The following is a 16,664-nucleotide window of genomic DNA, read 5'->3' as shown; positions in this document are numbered from 1 at the left end:
CTGTAGGTGGTGCAAATTAAATCTTACTGATAGATATTCATACACTGATTTGAAAGCAGTTTACAGGTATTTCCCCTACGAGGCCTCTTGTATATTCTGCAGTCGGTATAGGACGAGCCATGTCCCCACCACAGAGGCAGTGAACCCCGATTTCCCCCCCATCCCCAATAAGACATACTTAGCTTGCTAAATTTTGAAATACCACTCCTTTCCTCCAGCCCCTAAAGGGTACATCGACGTCTCAGGTGATTTTGACTAAGGGGTAAGTTCACCCTTAGTCGAAAATCATGCCATTGGCTGATGCCTCTGAGGTTGCTTGTTTCAGTCGTTGTCTAGTGAGCAGCTTAGACCTGTGCTTGAGGGAGGATTGCACATGTTCTTATTTATGTTGAGGAAATGTTTAACTAGTAAACTGTTCCATTCTTGCATAGAGATAGCATCCAAAATAATGTTTTAATTTAACCAATTTTAAATGTACATATATTAAACAAGAATAACATCTGAATAACTTCACATTTTAGATCTCACCTACAGACATATTTTAGCAGTCTGTTGTTCATGCAATACCTTAGGTCACCTCCATTGCTCATCATTGGTTGGATTTCTTGTCAAGCTCTTGGTTGCACCTTATTTGAAAGCTTTCCTTTCTACCCTTGTGCTTGTCCCTCCCATGGAGCATAGTTTTTTTTTTCTTTTTTACTATGCCTTTGGTTGGATGACATGTATCCCTCCACAAGTCCACATTAGGGAACTTCCTTTTTTTTCTATTTCTTTCAGCACTTCATGGGATTGCATGTATTTGGATGCTGTCTCCCCTATGTGTTGCTCGCCTCCCCACCTTAAATCTCACCCTGACTCGCTCTTTGAGAAGGCTGGCCATAACTGAAGAATGAGCTTTAAGAGAACTCATTTATATATTTTAGATATAATGTTATTCTCTATTTTCCTTTTCTAAAGCCAATGCCACCACTTCCCCGAATTGAAATTTAGATTCTAGCAAGCTAATAAATTAGTCTTCAGAACCCTAAAATGATTCCGTCTGATTTGCATGTGGCATATTAATGTTAAAAGGTGATTAATTGAAGAGCAATAACTTCCAATCCTACCCTTGTCCGAAAGTTGATATATTTACATTTATGTTTAGAATGGAGGTTAACAGCCTCATTAGGAGTTTGGCGGTCCCAACGTGGGGCTGCCAAACTTGCAGGGAGGACGCCACTGCCATGGTGATGGTGTCTCCCCTCCCCCCCCCTCGTCCCGCCGTATTAGTGTTCGGAAAGACAGGAACACTGTAATAGAGCGTTCCCGCCGGTCATACCTGCAGGAACAGTGCTACGTAATAGCACTCTGCTCGTTTACGGAAGCCAAGTGCTATCTCGTAGCACAGAGGAGGCCCACCAGCACCCTCGGAATGTGCAAGCAGACAGTTCACATTCCAACGTGTTGGGCAGTGGGCCCCCTAGCACACCTTCACCGCAAGCTTTTCCATGTCGGCGAAATCACCATGGAAAGGCTGGCGGTGGGGGGAATCAGCCAGTTGGCATTAAGTTCAGTGCAGCCTTGGCTGAGTAAAACTCTGACCGCTGTCATGCCATCAGGAACCATCTTCCTGGTGGGGACACCCGTCCTGTGGTGAGTCCTCCCACCAGGGTTGTAATTGGGCAGTCGGACCACTTGGAGTGTGTCAGTCCGATCGTCAACACAAGTGTGGTAGTCCTTGGACCGCCCCACTCGTATTGAGGCCCTAAGTTTATTATGAATCTGATTTTCAAAACTAAGTGTCTTAGAGGATTTAGTGTCAAGACAGTTTCAGCAAACTAGTAAAACCATCCTAGTGGCCCAATCTAATGAACGCCATGGATAATTCAGGCACATGAAATTATTAAAATCTTGAGTGCTTTTGTGCGTACTCTTCAACTACCAAGCTTTTCAACTGTAATGCACGTTTTGCTTTGACCTACCATATAGCATTGGACAGTAGGTTTGCTCACTGAAGTCATTGCTATTTTTGTACTGTGACTAATGGCATTTTGATTGATTATGTTTGCACATCTACTTAAAGTGTACATCAGTGCCAGGGCTAATGGGCTAATACTTTATTTTGACAATGCTTGTTTTCTTTTCCTTCTGTGTTTTGTAAAAATATATATATTATTATTAAGTGATACTTATAATATGTCTTTGGGCCACAGTAATGTAGTAATGAAAACCTATATTTTCTGTGCTCAAATTAGAATCCTATTTTCCTGTGATGTGCATTAAAACTAAAAAAAAAAAAAAAAAAAAAAAATGGTTTGTATACCTTTCCCAAGTATGCCTGCCTACTTGGAAGCACCTGTACCATAAAATTGTGATTATCAAAATGTATTTGTACATTTCTTTTCAAATATTTTTTTTTCATTCTTCCCAAAGATCATATTTTGCCCCTGCTCCCCTGCATGCTAACTATTGCTTCATACTGATCAGCTGTGTTCAGCTGGTTCCTATTTCCCCTTCGCCCCTTCAGGTCCTCTGTTTCTTCAGTTGTTTGGTTGCAGCCTAACAGACAGCAGAGCTGTCTGGTTTGCTAAAGACATCTTGGGGACATTCAGAATGTTGACCTGTTGTCTGCCTGTTGCTTGCCCTTGGCTTTGTGGCTTGCAACTCACATTTTCTTGCTTTCCATGTACTGGCTTTATTTTTTTTAGGCTGTCCAGCTTGAGCTCATCCCTTCCCTTGCCCAAACATTATTTACAATATCCTTCTGAGTGCTTCCTTTCTGTAAACAGTTGTGTAAATCTTTTTCTTATCTTTTCACATTTCATGTGCATTTAAACACTGAGATCAAATGTCAGGGGCTGTCTTCTGAGGGCGCTTGTTTACTTTTCTGACTTCAAAGTGAGAGGATTTATGTGACAATCTTGCTGGATACTGGGAGTTGGAAAATATTTTTTTCTGGCACAAAACAACCACATTAAATGAGGATTAGGAAAGCGCAAACAAAGCCCATTTTTTGTTATTTCTGAAGTGTTGGAAACAAATACTTTAATATGATCAGAATGAATCATTAAACAAGGTGATGCAATTTCCACTCATTTTTGTCTGTGCACTGCGTACTTTTATTAGGAAAACTGTATGTCTGTGCCAGTGTAATGGTCATTTAAATTGAAAATGTGTTGTATATAATGGCAGCGTGCTGCTACATCATGTGTACTCCACTCTACGCCAATCCACTCTAGTCCAGACCACTCCAGTCCAGACCACTCCAGTCCAGACCACTCCACACCACTGCACTTTACTGTGCACCACTCCACTTTACACCGTTCCTGGCGATTGCACTCTGCTCCACTCATACCACCACACTCTACACCACTTCCCGCTGCGCCTCTCTGTACTGCCTTGTACTACTCGACTCTGCCAATACACTCTTCGCCACTCTACTCTACTGCACTCTTAGTCATTGCACTCTAGACTGGTGTGGCCTAGACTGGAGTGGTGTACTCTGCACGACTCCACACTACTGTACAACACTGCATTCTACACCACTGTACTCTGTCAATACACTCAACGTCAATGCATTTTACTTTGTGACACACACCTCTATGCCCCTGCACCAACTCACTGTATGCTACTCTAATCCACTCTCTGCCACTGCACTCTCTGCCACTGCACTCTACACCACTTTACTCTACGCCATTCCAATCTCTGCCACCCTATGCAACCGCACTCTACCTTGCACTACTCCGCTCTCTGTCACTTCTCTCCACTCTGAAACAATCTACGCTACTCCACTGCACCCTACACCACTCTACTCTTAACCACTGCACTTTACTCTGCAACACTGCACTCTCAGTGACAGAACTCTCTGCCACTCTATTCTACACTACTTCACTCTAGGCTGCTCCACTCTACGCTACTGCACTGCATTTCTACTCTACGCCACTGCACTTGTGCCTCTGCATTACTCAACTTCCTGCAACTCTACTTTGCGCCACTATACTCTGTGCCATTGCCCTCTGCGCCACTGCTCTCTACTATGCATCACTCTAATCTACGCCCCTGCATTGTACGCTGCTGAATTCAATGCCACTGCACTCTACTGCACTATACCTTGCAACAGTTTGTGCCAGTGCACACTACACCAGTCCACACTACGCCACTCCATTTATGCCACTGTCCGCGACTCCACTCTATGCAAATCCACAACACTGTACTCCACTGTTCGCCATTCCACTCTACTACACCACTCCCCTCTATGCCACTAACTTTTAGCCATGCGGAACAGAAATCACGCTAATGTGCAACGTGGCTATAACACACTGGCAAAGCCAAAAGCTCTTGCATAGGCGGGACCTATTGGCTTTGCCAATGCTTGATTTAGCCGTATGATCCCTTTTTTTTTATTGGAGGGCTGAGTGGCTGCAGTTTGCTACCAGTCAGCTCCTTTCTCGATAATGCATTTTTGTGCACCTTTATTTTTTTATTTTTTTAATAATTTACTGCTTCAAGACTGGCAACTCTTCTTTTCTTTTTTTTTTTTTTTTTTTGGGAACAGTGAGCTAAAACTACAAACAAACAAAAAATTACCGCCACGGTATCCTGAGGTATACAAGCGCGTGTGAAGTGAACAGCAGGAAGGAGTGGCAGATTCATAAGGACAGTTAGCACCTTTTAAATGAGAGAGCTGTTCACTTTGCCAGTGCTTGTTATTACTTTATGATTGGGCTATCTTAATCTCCTTGTAGCCAGACTTAGTAAGAGGTGCATAAAAAAATGCTACATTTTTGATCCCTGCCTTTATTTTTATGTTCCCCCTCGATGGGTCTGCACAGCACTTGACATCCCAAAACTAATCCAGCTGTAGTGTGTTTTTGGAAATGTTTTGTGCAGTTTCATGAAGCAGCACCAAAGTTGTGAACAAAACAAAAATTGCATTTTCATTGGAAACTTGCCCCCAGCCATAACTACTATAACTAATTCTGTAAATACACTAGTTTGAGAAAAAAACGTATGGGACAGTTAAGATTTCCTTTGCCAAAAATATAGGAACATAGGTTTTAAAAAAAGGTCAGAAATGAACTGGGGGAGGGGGGGGAAACACTGTGAAGTGAAGTTGGCAACAAAATCGGAATTGGCTGCAGGGCAAGCTGGGTGCCCAACCTGCCACAGGCACCAGATCCACGCTGCCCAGTGCCTTCAGCCAGGCCTGTGCTCAGCCACTCACTACTCAGCAGCAGAGCCTGACCCATGTTTTTAAAAGAATTTCCTTTTTACATTTGTGTGCTGGCAAACTCCCCTCCAGACGGCTGTGCATGAAACTTAACATGACGAAACTTCGTGGCTTGTGCTATTTTCAGTTTCTTCCCACAGGAACTGGTTCACCTCTCTGGAGTAGGACCACATACTTTGAGTATGCATGACGATCGCCTGCCTCCTCCTGCTCAGTGTTGGATTGTTCTGTTGTGGTTATTCATACAGTGAACATGCCTCCAAGCGAAGTATTTCTAGAGCTTGACCATGCTAGGTCAGCTGACCTTCACAAACGAGGAGCAAAAGGATTGACTGGGGCATGGAAAGTGCTGACTGTAGTGTATTCCACAGTTGGAAGCCTATTCTTTTAATGTGGGACTGCTCTTGACAGTTTTTTGAAGCGATGTGTCAAATGACGTTACCCAGGAATCAATTTGCGAGTTCTTGTGCAAGATATCCTTTCGAGATATGCATCTCTCTAGATAGGAGGAGCCAGGCGTGTCCTATACTCGCTGTATGCAATATTGTGCCCTGAAAGGATTGCACGTCTTGAAACTGATACTTCTATACCGATTCAAGATTAAAGATTTGTATGTCATTGCAAGTTTTATCCTGTTTAGTGTTTGAGAACTCTGGTGTGAGGGGCGTCTTGGAGCTTGTATGATTTTTCTCCCTGTGGAGCCGTCAGTTGTACAGTCAGACTGGTTCCTAGCTCGTTCTGGCCTCCACGCTGCTTTCAAGTAGAGACATGCATTCTCTTAGCCTGCCTTTGTATTATTTACAAAGCTCTGTGATTTCAGACACCAATATATTTAGCATCCAATCTGTCTTTTGAGAACTTTTGCAAGCCTTACTATATTAAGCTTGGATGTTGATGAGTATACCAGAAAAAACTAAGAGTGACGCACCTAAAGCCAGGTCTGCTCAAGACACGTTGTTCAGAAAGGTCCCCAAGTTTACCTGTGAACTATAATACCGCTTATAAATAATTTAGCCATGCTTTATTTTACTTCTGTTTAGGTCTGGGCGCTGCCTTATTTTCTAGGGGTTATTTAATAGTCTAATTTTTTATCAAAATTTTAGGTTAGTGCTTTGAATTGCTTAGTTGTTTTTATTATAGGATTGTATGGTCCGCTGGTGTCCTTTTTGAGTAAGAGGTGAACTCAATCAAAAAAAAAAAAAAACCTACAGGCCGTTAAAGATTACTCTGGGCCAGATCAAGAAAGAAATTAAATTTTCCCCCACAGGTTACTTCTAATTTTGCATTTTGTTGAAATTCACTAGGAATTCCAGGAGTACTATTCGAAACCTATGACTGGCACAGCTTCCCATGAGTGTTCATGTGTTTGTGGTAATGTAGGAAGTGCACATTTTGAAGTGTTTTGCATTCTCAAACTGTTATGTTCAATGGCATGTGTGGCTGTAGATACACATGCTGTGTATGCCATCTAGTGTTGGGTCTGGATGTGTGCAAGTTGTTCTCTCGAGTCACAAGGTAAAGTGACTCCTCTTGGTGATAGTGTGCATGGGCATCTACTCCATTGTTGTATTGTTTTCTTTCTACCATTGGGTTTTGACATGTTCTTTGGTGTTCCAGTTCGAGATGGTTTTCAGGCTCCCTTTTGATCTGCAGTTCAACTCTACAACTGTCTGTATTGTTTTAGTTTGCGTTTCACCCTCTGAAAACAGAAGAAAATCACCACCCATTGAATTGACGTTTGTCCTTTCTACGTTCGGCGTTTGGGCCTTGCCCGTTCAGGCCTATTTTCTCATCTAATCAAACTCATTCGACCATGCACTGCTAATGGAGTGGAGTCAATTTTGGCTCTGTCCCAAACTGCCATAGCACCCACACTCTGACCTCCATCAGGTTTGCTACCTGTGTTTGTCTCCAGAGGAGAACTGTGAGGCCAGTTGATCTTTTCAATTGAAGAAAACACTGTCGGATTGACAAGCATGTTGAATGGAAATGAAGTGCAAAGAGCTGGAGGGGACACCCTACATCTTTGGTCACCATGATGTCGACTGTGCAGAAGAACTGCACAAGGCCTTGACAGCAGAGGAGGAGGAGGAGGAGGAGGAGGTGGTAGCTTTTTCCGCTCCAGACTCCCAAGTCTGATCCAGAATTAAAGCTCTGGTAACAGTTACAAGACCTCCCTTCAGGACAGTGCTCAGTGAGTACCCATGCCCCTGTCTAGATAACCAAAAGACATTCATCTCTGTCCGAAAGCACAGGCTTCTGGGCTACCACTGCCAACAGGCCGTGGTAGGCATGGAACTCTCGCTAAGGATGATCTGCCCTCGGGCCGGGCACTGAAAGCTAAGTTAAAACCAACCGCATCAAGTCGAGCATTCTTGGTGCAGAGCCGACCACCAACCGCATCAGCTCTGACCACCTTGAGTTAAGCCAATTCGGCTCCGACCGTGTGTTGGCCATTTCGGCTCTGAACACCTCTAGTTCCGCCATTTTGTCTCCGATCACCTTGGTGCCGAAACATTCCTTTTCAGCAGTTGAGCCGGTACTAGAGACCATGACTGAGAGACTCGATCCGAAACAAAAGAAAATCCACATCCAGCCCTCAAATGGTCCGATTTTGGCAAAGGCTGTGCAGGTAATGCCTATGCCATTCAAGCGCCAGCTATTTTTTAGGAAGGCCATCGATATTCCTGCCCCTCCAAAGAACAAGAAAAAGGACATTGCCACCAGTCCTATTCACCTGCCTTTTGCCTGCTTCTCCCCCACCCCCATTACCTCCCTCACCACCGCTGCCTCATTCACCACATCATTATCAATCAATCAGTGTATTTGTAGAGCGCGGCTATTCACCCGTTAGGGTCTCAAGGTGCTTGTAGTGGAGGAGGGGAGTGTAAGTAAAGGTCAGAGGGGGTCGGGTGAACACCCACTTTTTGAGGTCCTTTCTGAATTGTGATAGTGGGAGATCTTCTGAGGTGGATAGGAAGGGAGTTCGAGGTCTTGGCGGTGTGGTGGGAGAAACACCTTCCTCCGGCTGTGGCCTTCCGGACACGTGGGAAAGCAGCGAGGTTGGCGGAACGGAGTAACCTGGTGGGCGTGTAGAAGTAGAGTCTTTGGTTGAGGTGTTCTGGTCCGGCGTAGTGTAGGGCTTTGTATGCATGGGTGAGAAGTTTGAATGTGATTCTCAATTGGGAGCCAGTGCAGGTCTCTCACTCAGTAGGGCAGAGGTGTGGTTGTGTTTGAGGCGTTCATGATGAGATGGGCAGACATGTTCTGGATGCATTGTAGTCTGTTCTGTACCTTGGTGGTGGTTCCGGCGTAGAGTGCATTGCCGTAGTCCAAGTGGCTGCTGACGAGGGCCTGGGTGACTGTTCTTTTGGATTCAGTTGGGATCCATATGAAGCTCTTCCAGAGCATACGCATGGTGTTGAAACAGGCAGAGGAGACTGCGCTGACCTGACGGTTCATCAAGAGTGCTGAGTCCAGGATGAAACTGAGGTTACGGGCGTGATTGGTGGGAGCTGGAGCACTTCCGAGGGCATTGGGCCACCAGGAGATATCCCAGGCTGAGGGGTTGTTGCTGATGACTAGGACTTCTGTTTTTTTGGTATTTAGCTTGAGGCAGCTCTCCTTCATCCAGGCTGCGACTGCCCTCATTCCGCTGTGGAAGTTGGCTTTGGCTGTGAGTGTGTTCTTGGTGAGGGAGATGATTAGCTGAGTGTCGTCGACGTATGAGACTTTGTTGAGTGCATGGTGTGTGGCGATGGTGGCTAGGGGGACCATTTTAGTGATATAGGTAACATCACTCCACAAGGCTCTCCACATATGTAGAGAAAAGAGGGGGATGGATGAACAGCAGCCCACAGATCCATGGGACACATGGAGGATACTGACCCAGATCTTTACGAAACAAACACATCTTTCCAAGAGCTGTTGCCAGGGCGCCTACATATGATCAGTGAGTACTAGTTCTTACACTGAGGTTGGTTAAAAAGTACAATGCTGTACCCTCAGATCCACCCCTATAACAAGGGCTAATAACCGCCAGACCCTGTGGTAGTTTCTTATGCTTGTAAAAGGGCAAATTCTCAAGCAACAGGAGTTACCACCCCCGCCAAATAAGGAATCTGAGCTTATCGATGCTGCTGGGAAAAGGGTTGCAACACAAGCAGCTAATTATTGGCGCATTGCAAACACCCAAGCACTATTGGCAAGATACAACATGGCTCATTGGGATGAAATGGAGGAACTCCTCCATCTCTCTGATTAGTATTAAAAAATGGTCATCTGATAGTCCAGGAGGGGAAACTCATCTGAAATAACGCTATTAAATGCTCCTTACACTATGCGACACAGCCGCCATAGATGGATCAAACAGAAGATGAACAAGGACACTGAGGTCGCTGAGTCAGTGGAGGCTCTACAAACCCCCACTCCTCACGGTCCTTTTCCATGCCCTACATATAAGCATGGTAGCCAGACCACACCATCAGATGCTCTTACCTCCTATACAGGCAACATCATCACATCTTCCCTTTAAAGAGATACTTCAGAGGCACATATAGAGGGAATAATTACAAGGGTTGTGGAAAGGGTGCTTTGCCTCGCACTACACCCTCCACTTCAAAACAGTGACTCTTCACTCATTCCCCCCTTTTAACACCTGTCGGGGGAGGTTCTATCACAATTGGGAAAACATTACAACAAATTTGTGGGTATTGGATATTATCCAACATGGTTTATTGTCTGGAGCTCATCAAAACAGCCACAAACATTCCACCTCACAGACACAAGCTCTCCATAGAACATGTAACCTTACTCAAACAGGCTGTACAGGCTCTTCTGCTCAAAGGAGCCATAAAGTCTGTCCCTCTTCACCAACAAGGCTCAGAAGTATACCCCGTATACCTCCTAATTACCAACAAAGATGGTTCACTGTGGCCAATATTAGCTCGGACCGTTAAATCCTCACAGAACATTTCCATATGGTAACTCTACGGGATGTGATTGCTCTATTACAATATGGTGACTTTGTCTGCACTAGATTGAAAAGACACATACTTCCACATTCCAATACATCCAGCACACCACAAATGCCTCAGGTTTGTCATAGTGACAAAATATTACCGGTTCAAGGTAAACCCATTTGGGAGTCAAGGCTGCTCCCCGTGCATTCACCAAATGTCTGGCAGTAGTTGCAGCACATCTACGCAGACTGTATACATGTCTTCCCATATCTGGAGAAGTGGCTCATCAAAGCCTGTATAAGTATGTCTACAAAATACTCAGTCCACTCGTTAATTAACTTGGATTCACAATCAATAATCTAAAACTCAAATTTAGTTTTCACCAACACGCCTGCAACCTGAGATCAGCAAACAAAGCCTTGCTAGTGATCCCTAGTGTATGGAAGACCAGAATTGGAGGCAGGTCTACCACCTTTTTGGGGGTTACAGCCTGGAACTAGCTACATCTGGAATTATGAACTGTGTCCTGTCAATCGTCTTAAGAAACAACTGAAAACTTGCCTTTATAATCAGATATCCTTCTGGAGTCTTCTGGATTTCTGGCTTGCACACCGGGACACTCTGAGTAGCTGTGCACAATAGAAGTTGCTTTAACATAACATAACAATATACAAAAGTCTCACCTACAACCTTCATAGATTCAACCTTATTTAGGGGATTCTCAAAACAGAGCTGGGACTAGCCTGTCCCATTGTGAACAGAATTCACAACCTCTCAACGTTAATTCAACAATTTCAATTCAAATTAAAATATAACTGTCGGAACAATCCAGAGACTTTTGGGCACGATGGAGCCTTGTATTGCAATAGTGTCACATGCCAAACTACATATGCGACTGCTGCAATAGTGCCTAGCGAGTCAGTGGTCGCAGTCACAGGTCCGTTACAAGATCTAGTGTTGGTAGACAGATGCACACTTCGCTCTCTGCAGTGGTGTAACACACAACACTCAAAAGGGTAACCATTTCTAGACCCTGTTCCCCAGATCACTCTCGCAGTGGATGCATCACTCACAGGATGGGGAGCACACCTACAGAATCTGACAGTACAAGGTCTCTGGGACACCAGACATCAGACCTTTCACATCGGCTACCTGAAGCTTCAGGCAGTCTAGCTTGTGGTAAAAGCTTTTCTACTTCATCTAAAAGGCAAAGTTGTCTTTAATCCGTACAAATACAACAGCCATGTTCTATCTACAAAAACAGGGGTGGAGGGGACACTGTCTACAGCCATCACACCCATCTCAGATGATCTGGCGTTGAGCAATACGCCACAACATTCACCTATTAGCAGAACACCTCCCAAGAATGGACAACAACTTTGCCGACCTCAGCAGGATGTGACAACAAGTCCACAAGTGGGAACTCCACCCCCAAGTACTCACCCCATACTTGATGAGGGTTTCTACAAATAGACCTATTTGTAACCACAGACACCGCAAAGTGCCTTAACTTCGCATCCAGGTTACCACACCCACTTTCCAAGGGCAATGCTTTATGGATGAATTGGTCAGGGATATTTTCCTACGCTTTTCCACCTCTCCCACTTCTTTTTGTGATTCGGAAACTCAGGCAAACATCTCTCATCCTTAATCTGATAGCTCCCACTGGGGCTCGACAGACATGGTTCACCACACTGCTAGAACTTTCTGTATTGCCTCATGAGAAGCTTCCCCTCAACCTGGATCTTCTCACTCTGGACCACAGAGAAGTCAGGCACCCAAATCCAAAGGAACTCAACCTTGCGATTTGGCTCCTGAAGTCACGGAGTTTGATTACCTCAGTCTTGCACCAGTGTGTATATACATTCTCAAAGAAGCCCGGAAACCCACAACAAGAACGTGTTATGCTGGTAAGTGGAAAAGATTTGTTTTCTACTGCCCGACTGTCCAAAATATTGTCTGCTACATATTTCATTTACAGACATTTGGCCTAGTGTACACTTCAATATGATTGCATTTAGCTGCAGTCCCGTCCTACTTGCAAAACAGACCGCATTTATCATTATTTAAAGTACCAGGTATTACAGCATTCATGGAAGGACCTAAGAGTGATCCCACCTAGGATTACCCCTGCACCTATGTGGAATCTTAACATTGTACTTTTCAGACTTATGGGTCCACCATTTGAACCTTCGCATAACTACCCTCTCCAATATCTATTATGTAAGGTTGCTTTTTTCATAGCCATCACTTCACTTAGACGTGTTAGTGAGCTCCAGGCATTAACCTTTGAAGGATCCTCTTTTTCAAATACACAGACCGGGTTAATCCTTAAAACTAACCCAAAAGTAGTCTTGTCTTTCCATTTAAACGAGTCAGTTGAACTGACATTTTTCTTTCCTCAACCTGATTCTGTTGCAGAAAGAGCCCTTCATACATTCGATGTTAAGAGATTTGATGTACTATATTGATAGAACAAAGGAGTTTACTAAAACAAAGCAACTTTTTGTTGCTTTTTCACCCCTTGACACAGGGAAATCTATTTCCAAGTCAGGCATTTCAAGATGGATAATTGAATGCATATTCAGACATGTTACACCAAAGCTAAAAGAACTTTGCCCACGCCTCCTAGAGCACACTCCTCTCATAATATAGAAGGATATTTGGCTTTTTTTTTAGGCAATATACCTATAGATGAGATCTGTAAAGCAGCTACATGTTCAACTCCTCACACATTCACTGAACACTACTGTGTGGATGTACTGGCCCACCAACAAGCAAATGTAAGGGCAGACAATGCTACATACATTTTTTCAGATAAATGCAACACCCACAGGTTAGCCACCTTTTTCTGTAGGGCACTGCTTCATAGTTTATACACAGCATGTGTATCTACAGCCACACATACCATCAAACAGATTGTTATTTACCATGTAAGCATCTATTCCTGGCATGTAGTGCTGCAGATTTGCATGTGCCCGCCCTCTTCCCTGGACACCTGTGGACGTTGCAGAACATATTAATATACTCTCATATTGCATGGACAGCTCTTCAATAACACTCGCACTCCATTCTCACCCGACTGTGGGAAAACAATGTTAACAATGGAGTCTATGCCCATGCACACTCCCACAGAGAAGCGGAGTCACTTTACCTCATGACTCGAGAGACTTCTACGAAGAGAAAAACAACTTGCACACCATGTGAATTTACAGCACTACATGCCACGAACAGATGCTTATATGGTAAGTAGCATAATCCTTTTTTTTTTTTTTTTTTTCTGTTTCTTGCCTTACATACTTTTTAACTACAGAGAATCCCTTTACCCTAATCCCACACCATTTTTGGCAGTGTTCCTACCACTTTCCAGTGTGAAAACAGAATTACTGGTGTTGTTGCTAGTTAATCTGTGACCATTTGATGGTGGGACATTTTTCTGTTTACTCACAAATTTGAGAGTGGGGATGTTCATCTCCTATTGCAAGTGTTCCAGTACTAAGCTGTTCACACCTCTGAGATCTACTTGCACATGAAATATGCTATACATCTATGTAATATACATGCATCCATTTATGAGAGCAAATTGTTTTGTGAATAACTAACTTGAATTTGACCTCCTGTAACTGTCATGTGGATGCAGAAGTATCCATGAGAATTAGGCTTGTTGAAACCTGACATACATGTCAATCCTCTTACCTGTAATAGTAGGAAGTTTGTGAAGCCCTCGTATCCCTTTTTCACAATTTATAGGAATGGGGCCGTTAGTCTAAGCAGGTCCAAGGCTTTGTTTTATGTGACTGCCATTTTTCCAGCTAGCCTTTAAATAGATTCTTCAGTTTACTTGTATATCTAGGGTGGGGGGTTCTGGGTTTTGGATCATTGCCATCATGAGTCGCAATGCCTATGCCAGTGTACAATTGATGTCAACCTTCCTATCAATAAGCAAGTCAATTTTGAAAGCTCAGTAAGTAGATGGGGCAGGAATATATATATATATATATATATATATAATGTGACTCTAGTGTAGTCTCAAACTTCTAAACTTTTTTCATTTTAATTTTTCAACTCTCTGGAGTCCCAGAGTTATTTTTGAGCCTGATTTTTTTAGGTCTGAAGAAATGGAGGGACGGGGAAATATGAGAGGGTGATCCTAGTGTGTTGAAGGGCACCTCAACCCACGAACTGCTTACATTTATCCGCACGGTTGCCTTACAAGTTCAGTAGAGTTAAATTTTTGGATCTCGCCAATGAATGTTGCAAGAGTACCTTGGAGGTTTTTTAGGCCCCTCCTGGTACGGTAATGTGGAAAAAGTAAAGAGATTTAAAGTTAGTTTTTTCCCTTGTTTGAAACCCATATAAGTGCTGTCTGTGGTGATGTGATGAGAGTAGCTCAGCCTAGGCCTCCAGCAGGGATTGTGATGTGTGTGGTGTATTTTTTTAATTTTTTTTAATTTTTGTTATTGCTTCTATAATGGTTTTTAAATATTTTATATATTTTGTATTGTTATAAACGTGTCTTTAGTATTAATAAATATTTGTACTATAATAGCTCCCTTAGTGTTGGTTGTTTTCCCTGTGATTCAAGTTGCATGCAATACATTTGATAGAATTTTAAAAATTCAGCATGATAATTTAGGGTCTTTTTAAATGCTAGACAGGCTGCCTTCATTGAGAAATAATAGATTAATTCCTAATAGAGAATGTTATTATTAACTTTAATTACGATCTGCTCAATTATAATTAAGGTTACACTGCCCCTCCTATGAATGACTGTCAGCCCGAGGATGAGTCAGACAACAGTTTTAGAAATTTTTAGTTTCAAAAATGTTTTTATGTGGAGTCTGGTGTAGATGGTATTATCATATCTATATAAATGAGCTATTGACTTTGGCAGTGTGTTTGCCATGTTGCTGCTGTTCATCATGTCTAAAAGTTAGAGACTTGGAGTGTCAGAGTGGAGTTGGGGGAGTAGAGTGGATTCGTTGGAATATGGTAGAGGGGAGTAGAGTTCAGTGGCAAAGAGTGTTGTGGGGTGGAGTGGATTGCAATAGTGGGGTGGATTGTATTGGACTGGACTGGAGTGGGGTGGACTGGAGTGGGGTGGAGTGGATTTGAGTGGGGTTCATTAGATTGGATTGGGGAGGGTGGTTTGGATTGGAGTGGGGTGTATTCAATTGGACTGGAGTGGGGAGAGTGAATTGATTTGGAATCAGGTGGGTTGGACTGTATTGGAGTGGACTGAATGGATCTGAGTGGGCAGGACTGAGGGATTTGAGGGGGGTGGACTGAATTGAGATGGGGGGTGGATTGGTTTGGGATACAGTGGCTGGTTTGGGATACAGTATGGTGGATTGGAGTGATGGGGTGGATTGGGATAGATTGGATTTGGGGTGGGGTGTGGGATTAGAATGGGGTGGATTGGAGTTGGGTGGATTGCCGTGGGATGGATTGGATTGGATTGGGTTGGATTGGGGTGGGATGGGATGGGGTGGATTGTAGTTCGGTGGATTGGATTGGAGTAGGGTGGTTTGATGTGGGGTAGGCTGGCTGGATTGGTTTGGAGTGTGGTGGAATAAACTTGAGTGGGGTGGATTAGGGTGAAGTGGTCTGGAGGGGTAGATTCAAGTGGGGTGGGTTGGATTGAGGTGGACTGGATGGGGGTGGATTGCACAGAAGTGAGGTCGATTGAATTGGTGTGGGGTCAATTGGACTGGAGTGGGGTGGTTTGGATTGGTGTATATCAGATTGGGGTGGGGTGGAGTTAAGTGTATTGGCGTGAGGTGGATTGGATTCAGTGGGGTGTGTTGGGGTGGGGTGAATTGGGGTGGACTGAAGTGGTTTGTGTTGGATTGGTTTGGGGTGGATTGGATTAGTGTGGGGTGGATTGGAGAGGGGTGTACAGGACTGAGGTGGGGTAGATTAAGGTGGTTATTAGTGGGGTGGATTGGACTGGAGTAGATTAAAGTGGATTGTATTGGAGTCAGTTGGATTGGAGTGGGATGGACTGGGTAACAATGGTCTTGAGTGGGATGGATTGGATTGGAGTGGGGCGGGATGGATTGGATTGGATTGGATTGGATTGGATTGGATTGGATTGGGGTGGGGTGGGGTGGAATGTGATGGATTGGAGCGAGGTAGGATGGATTAGAACCGGATGGATTGGAGTGGGTTGGTGGTTGGGGTGGGGTGAATTAGACTGCACTGGGGTGTGAGGTGGATAGTCTTGGTGTGAGATGTATTGGGGTGAAGTGTATTGGATTGGAGTGGGGTTGATTGGAATTGTGTGGGGTGGGGTGGATTGGATTGGTGTAGAGCAGGTTGTGTTGGATTGAAGTGGGGCAGCCTGGACTGGGGCAGGTTGTTTTAGAGTGGGGATGATGGGATGGGATGGGAGTGAGGCAGGTGGGAGTGGGGCAGATTGTTTTGGATTAAAGAGGGGTGAGTGCAGTGGGTTGGAGTGGGGCAGATTGTTTTGGACTGGAGTGCAGCAGATT

At 44.1% G+C, this 16,664-nt stretch overlaps 1 protein-coding gene across 1 annotated transcript in view; it reads left to right on the top strand.

The window, feature by feature from the left end:
* The window catches only part of LRP5 (LDL receptor related protein 5), a 397,037-nt gene that overhangs the window by 71,355 nt on the left and 309,018 nt on the right, over positions 1-16,664 (top strand). The gene's annotated exons all lie outside the window — the stretch shown is intronic.

This window comes from Pleurodeles waltl, chromosome 3_1 (genome assembly GCF_031143425.1).
Source record: "Pleurodeles waltl isolate 20211129_DDA chromosome 3_1, aPleWal1.hap1.20221129, whole genome shotgun sequence".
Classification (NCBI taxonomy): domain Eukaryota; kingdom Metazoa; phylum Chordata; class Amphibia; order Caudata; family Salamandridae; genus Pleurodeles; species Pleurodeles waltl.
The sequence above is the reverse complement of the archived record's forward strand: the minus strand, read 5'-3'. Positions and strand labels throughout refer to the sequence as shown.